This window comes from Benincasa hispida, chromosome 8 (genome assembly GCF_027475165.1).
Source record: "Benincasa hispida cultivar pf3 chromosome 8, pf3_genome.v1.1, whole genome shotgun sequence".
Classification (NCBI taxonomy): Eukaryota; Viridiplantae; Streptophyta; class Magnoliopsida; order Cucurbitales; family Cucurbitaceae; genus Benincasa; species Benincasa hispida.
In genome coordinates this window covers 7559753-7567262 of record NC_143485.1, presented here as the reverse complement: position 1 = coordinate 7567262, position 7510 = coordinate 7559753, and the positions used below count along the sequence as shown (strand labels likewise).

At 44.8% G+C, this 7510-nt stretch overlaps 1 pseudogene; it reads right to left on the bottom strand.

Annotated features, from left to right (window-relative positions):
- Positions 1–991: 991 nt before the first annotated feature.
- Positions 992–4619, bottom strand: LOC150034328 (uncharacterized; annotated as a pseudogene).
- Positions 4620–7510: the final 2891 nt, after the last annotated feature.

Below are 7510 nucleotides of genomic sequence, written 5' to 3'. Positions count from 1 at the left end.
GGCATCTGCTTTCTTGTTCTCCATCCTCTGGACATGTTCCAATGCCATGCTTCCGAACTTCTCCATCAACTGGCAAGCGTAGGTGAAGTAGGGTTTCAAGTCGTCATGTTTCACCTCGTACTGGTATAAGAGTTGATTGATTATCAACTTTGAGTCACCGAAGATTTCTATACAAGCTACTCTAATTTCTAAGGCCATTTGGAGGCCAATTATCAAAGCTTGGTATTCGGCGACGTTGTTTGAACATGACTCGACAAGTGCGAAGCTATAAGGCAACATGTGCTTTTCTGGCGAAATGAGGACGGTACCTGCCCCCGCGCCACTTTTTCGTGCCGCACCGTCAAAGAACATGACCCACGGTCTTGAGGTCTCTGTGAGGAGAACTTCGTCATCAGGAAAGTCTTCACTTAACTCCCAATCCGATGGAACTGGGTGATCTGCCAGGAAATCGGCCAATGTATGCTCTTTAACCGCCCTTTATGGTACATAAACAATGTCGTACTGTTGAAGCATGATTGCCCATTTGGCTAAACGTCCTGAGAGGACCGGCCTAGATAGGACGTACTTGATAGGGTCGGCCTTCGCGATTAAGTGGACTGTGAAGGCCTGCATGTAGTGCCTCAACTTATCTATGGCGAAGAAGAGTGCAAGGCATGTCTTCTCTATAGGGAATAATTGATCTCGGCTCTATTCAGGGATCTACTCAAGTAATAGAAAGCGCGTTCTTTTCCCTTTTGTTCTTCTTGTGCAAACAGTGCCCCTAGTGACCTCTCTTGCACTGCGATATATAATATCAACGGCTTGCCTGCTACTGGGGCTCCCAAGACAGGAGGGCTAATCAGATATCTCTTTATGTTATCGAAAGTATTCTTCCAGGCCTCGTCCCATTCGAATTTCTCTTCCTTTCTTATCAGTCTTTGAAAGGGTTGACACCGCCCTGCTAGGTTAGAAATAAATCTCCGGATGTAGGCCAGACGTCCCTGCAGACTTCTCAGCTCATGTAGATTTCTTGTCTTGGCATCTTCCGGATGGCATCAATCTTAGATTGGTCTATCTCTATCCCTCGATGTCTCACAACGAAACCCATAAACTTTCCTAAAGTTACGCCAAAGGCGCATTTGAGGGGGTTCATCCTTAGCTGGTACTTTTGCAGGCGATCGAACACGGTCCTTAGATCCTTAAAATGGTCCTCTCGTCGCTTGGTTTTTACCACAAGGTCATCCACATAACACTCCACATGTTTGTGCAACATATCGTCAAACACTTTCTGCATGGCACGTTGATAAGTGGTGCCGATGTTCTTCAACCCGACGGGCATTACCTTGTAACAGTATATCTCTTTTGGGGTTCGAAATTTCGTCATTTCTTTGTCTTCGAGGGCCATTCGTATCTGGTTATATCTGGAAGATCCATCCATGAAGGATAAGGCTTCATGTCCCATTGTCGCATCGACCATGATTTCTGTGATAGGCATTGGAAAATTGTCTTTAAGACAGGCAGTGTTTAGGTCGCGAAAGTCTATGCAAACATAAAGCTATCCATTCTTCTTTCTAACCGAGACAATGTTGGCTATCCACGTTGGATATTTAACTTCACGAATGAACCCGACCTCAATCAGTTTATTCACCTCAACCTCAATCTAGGGGATAAGTTCTGGTCGAAAGCGTCATTGAGCCTGCTTAACGGGTCGACACCCCTGTTTGATCGCTAGATGGTGGACTGCTACTTTTGGATCTAGTCCCAACATATCTTTGTATGACCAGGCAAAAACATCCCTGTATTCAGTGAGTAAACTCATGTATTCATTCTTCTCCTCTTTCGAAAGAGACGCGCTGATGAAATTCGAACACGACTCTTCTACGGTGCCCAGATTCATTTCTTTTAACTCGTCCACCGTGGATTGACCACCCTCCTCTAGTCCTTGCGGAGCGTCCTCTACTTCCTCTTCGGTCATACCTTCTTCGGGTCCTTCGGTGACGGTGATGTGGTGGCATGAAGATTTGACTTCCTCCCGCTCTATATTTTTGTTCTGAGGGTTGGTGAAAACGATGTCGCGTTTCTTTACTTTGAGTGTGCCCTCGCTTGTGTTTAGGGTAACGAAGGTCTTTCTCTTCATGCATGAGGGGATGGTACTACGGATCTCCCCATCACTTCTTGCCTCTTCTGATGGTATCTGATCTGATAACGCTTCATCGTTTTTAAGCTCGATTCGCCGCCAGATGGACGCTTGAGGTATTGGCCCCTTCTTTCCTGTAGTTGTTTTGAGGGTGTTAGAGCAGACTCTTCCTTTCCCCTGTGTCTTGCTAGGGACATATTGATCGAGGGGATATTCAGCCCTTTCGTGCTTCAAGCGATCAAAAATGGGAGTGCGGGGTTTTCTTTCACTCTTCTTTGGAATTGCGACTAGTCTTTTGAGGGCTGACGATCGTACCACCACCGGCGATTAACAGATGATCTCCTCATTTTCTTCATTTGAAAAAGTTAACCTTCGAAAGACTGAGTGTCGAGTATCTCTGGGAATAGTATGTGGGTTTCCCCTTTCTGGTTATGTTATGCTTAATCTTTTGAAGACCAGGGCTTGTGCAGTAGGTGGTCTGATACAGTCGAAGGCTTGAGGCTCTTTTATCTTTGCCCTCATTTTCTCCTGTATCATCAACTTCTTCCGTAGTGATATGATTGTTGTTGGCCACTTTCCCCTTCGCTTTTCTGATTATGTGGACTAGCTCTAACGACTCATATCTGAGACCCGCCCTCGACGTGGGTATAGTGTATCCCTCTTGCAAGAGCTTCTTTTGGGTTGGCGAGAGTGGGGGTTGCTCATAAATCTTCAAAATTTTGAACTCAGTGTGAGTTGTGAAATCGTAGCCCGCCTTCGCCAACAGCTTGTAAGCTTTGGGATCGAATCCGTCTTTCGTTTGCTTCTCGGGCAGCTTTGACCCCGTCACTTCTGCCTCCGGCTTGTGGACTTTCTGCCTTGTTATCGGGGTGAGGGGTGTGACGAAACTCTTCTTTAGAATTTCTATGTCACCGACCTGCAAACCCTTTGAGCATTCCGCAAAAGGCGACTCACCCTTGTTTCGTCTCGATAAAGGGACATAGTATAGAATCGGAGGTTTTGAGGCTTTTTCGCCCCTCACCACAGGGGTTTCTCTTACGCCAAGGGACATTTTGTCCTCTTTTGGGCTGAAGGCTCATAACTTTTCCGAGTCTACTAGCGACTTCGATCGGGATCCATCCATTTTCTTCGTCGGCAATTTCCCCACTGGCATAGTCTCACCAGAATTATCGCTCTTTAAGTAAAACTTTGCATCTGCAAAGTGAGATTCAGCTTTAGAAAACGGATTAGAATCTGCTTCGACCTTCTTAATCCCGTCTTGGTAAAACGTGAAACATTGATGCAGTGTCGATGTAATCACACCATTCCCATGAATCCAGGGGCGTCCCAATAGCAGTTTGTAGGTGGTCTTTGAGTCTATCACATGAAACAGTGCGTCGGCCTTTAGATCGCCAATGAGGAGCTCCAAGCATATCATGCCTATCGCCCTTTGGCTGCCTTGATTGAAACTTTGAATTACTAATTTTCTGTTTGATAGATCTTCCATGAGTATGCCCAAGTATTTCATAGTCGTCTTAGGCATTATATTGACAGCGGATTCATTGTCGATGAGGATTCGAACCATTCTCCGTTCTCGAATGTATCCAGAGATGTACAGAGGTCTATTATACAATTTGGATCCCAACAGCAAATCTTCATCTGAGAAGCCTATGGATGTGCAACACGAGGCATAGGCATGTGCTATGAGGGTCGGTGCGCCAGAGGCGTTGGATTCTAACAGTGCTTCAATTAGGGTCGTTGTAGCCTCTCGCGGGAGTGAAAGCAGGTCATCTATGTTGGATAGTGACGAACCCTTTGGTTCTCCCGTCGACCTTAATGGGTCTGGAATTGTATCTTTCTCCTCCCTGATACTGACAGCATAACATGCGGCAATCTCTGGTATATCCTCTGAACCTCAATTGCAAAAGTTCTTCAGGAAGAAATTTGCTAAGGTTATTTGTCGTCTGGGACGAGAAACATCCTCGTCTTCCCCGTTGACAGCCTTGGGCCTTTGAGCCTTTTCTCTATCCTTCCTTTTTTGTGTCTTGCTCTCTCTCTTGTAGCTTCTATGAAAGCGTAGCTCTTTTCGGGTAGAGTTCAGTTTTCCCTTCTTATGGCATGCCACAAGAATCCAACCTTCGTTATCGTCATCGTCAGTGCGCTCTCCTCCGTTTTGAGGATCTATAGCTTAGACCTCCTACAGAAACCACACTACCATAGGTTCGAAGGTCCCAAACTGGACCGAGCTCTCCCTTTCTTCATAAAATATGGTTAGTGGCACCACGCTCAGAGTTACTGTCATTGCAGTGTGATTCATTTGGACCAGCTCGTCTAGATCCAGTTCTATTTTCCTTTCACAGGCCAATTTGAGGATCAATTCTTTCAGTACGAAGCATTTTTCGACCGGGTGACTGATGACCCTATGATACTTGCAGTAATTGGGGTCATCCACCTTGCCGGCCTGTTCCGGTCGCCTACATTCTGGTAGTTGGATAAGGTGGTACTCCAGTAATTGTTCAAGCATGTCCGCTACGCCAGAGTCAGGGAATGGATAAACCTTTGCCTGTCTTTCTTTCAAGGTTGGGCGACGTCTCTCGCCTTCTTAGTCTTTCTTCTCTATCTTCTTTTCTTTCCCTTTTGAGAAGAACTTCAATGGGGTTGTGTTAATGACCATTGATTCCTTCGTGACACCTTTCATAGTTTTCTCGGCACCCTTCACCATTTTCTCGGCGACTTTCACCTTCTTCTTGTCTTTCCTCGGTTCATGGTTCAGAAAGTCTCTCATTCCTCTGTTGGTGATACTTAGCTCCATTTCGTGAGCGCGGGTCGCTAATTCTTCAAAGGTACGGGGTTTAATCCCTTGTAGGATATAGAGGAGTTTCCAGTGCATACCCTGCGTGCACATTTCCATAGCAGACAACTCGGTGAGTCGATCTTTACAATCCAGACTCAGAGCTCTCCATCGATTGATGTGGTCAATGACTGGTTCCTCTTTTCATTGTTTGGAGTTTGTCAGCTCCATCATGTTGACGGTGCGTCTGGTGCTATAGAAGCGATTCAAGAATTCTCTTTCAAGTTACTCCCAGCTATCAATCACCACAGGTTCTAAGTCTGTGTACCAGTCAAAAGCGTTCCCTTTGAGGGTTCTGACGAACTGTTTGACCAGTAGATCTCCTCTTGTTCCCGCATTTTCGTATGTTTCTACGAAGTGGGCAATGTGTTACTTTAGGTTGCCCTTTCCATCGAATTGTTGGAACTTTGGGGGTTGATATCTAATAGGCATTCTCAGGTTGTCGATCCTCTGAGTTTTTGGCTTGGAATACATGAAGGAGGTTTGGGTCGGCCCTCCATATTGAGCTCTTATAGAGGTCATGATCATGTCTTGTAGTTGTTGGACCGATAAAGAGGCCACCGAGGCTGACTGTTGCGATTGGCTTTCTTGTAGCACAATCTTCCCCTTGTCGATTGCTTTCGTCGTGGGTGCTAAGCTTGATTCGGCAGCCTCTCGAGACTGCATTTGTTCCATCAGGGCAGTGATCTCATGGTCTCGTTCCTTAACGGCTTTCATCAGGAAGTTAATCTTTCTTTCCATTTCAGCCATGGCCACTTCTGCCATCACATCCGACATCATGACAGAAATCACATCTGGCGGTGAATCTCTTTTCGATCCTTCGGGCGCGAACATAGAATTTTCAAACAAGGGGTTTTCCTTGATGACAACCCCACTTTGTAAGGACTCCATCATTTGCTTCAAGATGTCGTGGGCGGTGAAGGAGCTCTACTCTTGCTCCTGCGTGATTTATTTTAAGCGGTCGCAGGTAACCGGTCCCTTGTATGAGTCGTTTGCAGAAGAAGCTTTGGATGCCATCTTCTTAGGAGATTTTGATGCCACCTTCTTAGGCGCCATTTGACTTGTTTGAATGCTGAGAAAGAGATGGGAGGTAAAGAGGTCCCACTGGGCGTGCCAATTTGGTCACATGAGGTTTTCGGAGAAACGTGTTTCGTGGAGTTGAACTTGAGTTGGTGTTGATGTTAGAGTTGATTTGATGCGATGTGGTTCGATCTCTAATATTTGATCCTCTGATTCTCTCATAGTTGGGTGAATATGCTTGAGTTAGAGAAGGAAAGCACCGAACGTTCTTGAAGTAGAAGTCTTGGAAGAGTATTTGTGTCTTCAAAGATCTTCTGCCTTATAGGAGTGTAGCTTCAAGAGTCTTGGAAGTTTGATGTAGAAGTCTTGGAAGAGTATTTGTGTCTTCAAAGGTATTCTGCCTTATAGGAGTGCAGCTTTAGGAGTCTTGGAAACTTGAAGTAGCAGTCTTGGAAGAGTATTTGTATCTTTAAAGGTCTTCTGCCTTATAGGAGTGCAGCTTCATGAGTCTTGGAAGCTTGAAGTAGAAGTCTTGGAAGAGTATTTCTATCTTCAAAAGTCTTCTGCCTTATAGGCGTGCAGCTTCAAGAGTCTTGAAAGCTTGAAAGAAGTCTTAGAAGAGTATTTGTATCTTCAAAGGTTTCTACCTTATAGGAGTGCAGCTTCAGGAGTCTTGGAAGCTTGAAGTAGAAGTCTTGGAAGAGTATTTGTATCTTCAAAAGTCTTCTGCCTTATAGGAGTGCAGCTTCAGAAGTCTTGGAAATTTGAAGTAGAAGTCTTGGAAGAGTATTTTTGTCTTCAAAGGTCTTCTGCCTTATAGGAGTGTAGCTTCAGGAGTCTTGAAAGCTTGAAGTAGAAATCTTGGAATAATATTTGTATCTTCAAAGGTCTTCTGCCTTATAGGAATGCAGCTTAAGGAGTCTTGAAAGCTTGAAGTAGAAGTCTTAGAAGAGTATTTGTATCTTCAAAGGTCTTCTGCCTTATAGGAGTGCAGCTTCAGGAGTCTTGGAAGCTTGAAGTAGAAGTCTTGGAAGAGTATTTGTGTCTTCAAAGGTCTTATGCCTTATAGAAGTGCAACTTCAGGAGTCTTGGAAGCTTGAAGTAGAAGTCTTGGAAGAGTATTTGTGTCTTCAAAGGTCTCCTACCTTATAAGCAGGAGTCTTGGAAGCTTGAAGTAGAAGTCTTGGAAGAGTATTTGTGTCTTCAAAGGTTTTCTGCCTTATAGGAGTGCAGCTTCAGGAGTCTTGGGAGTCCTCTACTTGTTAGTGAATTCTCTATGGGTCTTCTGAATGTAGAAAATGCTACCCTTACAAATGAAGAGAACTTCTCTATTTATAGAGTTCTCAGGTGGGCTTTGTGGACTTGGTTGGTCCATGGGCCTGACCTTTGGGCCCAATTAGTTGGTTTTGGGCCTGATCTGGAATTTGGGTCCAATTCAACTTTTTTTTGTAGTTTGGACTTTAAGCCCAAATAGTAATATCAAATTGGACCAATTTAATCTCATCTGATTTATCCGCGTGAATTCATCGAAACTTATCTTCAAT